Below are 373 nucleotides of genomic sequence, written 5' to 3' on the forward strand. Positions count from 1 at the left end.
GAGACAGTGTCAATCGAGTGTTTAAGATCTGGATTGCACTGCCTGAGAGTGTGGTGGAGACAGGGTCAGTCGAGTGGTTAAGATCTGGAATGCACTGCCTGAGAGTGTGGTGGTGACAGGGTCCATCGAGTGGTTAAGATCTGGAATGCACTGTCTGAGAGTGTGGTGGAGACAGGGTCAGTCGAGTGGTTAAGGTCTGGAATGCACTGCCTGAGAGTGTGGTGGAGACAGGGTCCATCGAGTGGTTCGGATCTGGAATGCACTGTCTGAGAGTGAGGTGGAGACAGGATTAATCAAGTGGTTAGGATCTCGAATACACTGCCCGAGAGTGTGGTCGGGACACGGTCAATTGAGTGGTTAGGAACTGGAATGC

The sequence above is a fragment of the Carcharodon carcharias genome, chromosome X (genome assembly GCF_017639515.1).
Source record: "Carcharodon carcharias isolate sCarCar2 chromosome X, sCarCar2.pri, whole genome shotgun sequence".
In the NCBI taxonomy this organism is placed as follows: Eukaryota; Metazoa; Chordata; class Chondrichthyes; order Lamniformes; family Lamnidae; genus Carcharodon; species Carcharodon carcharias.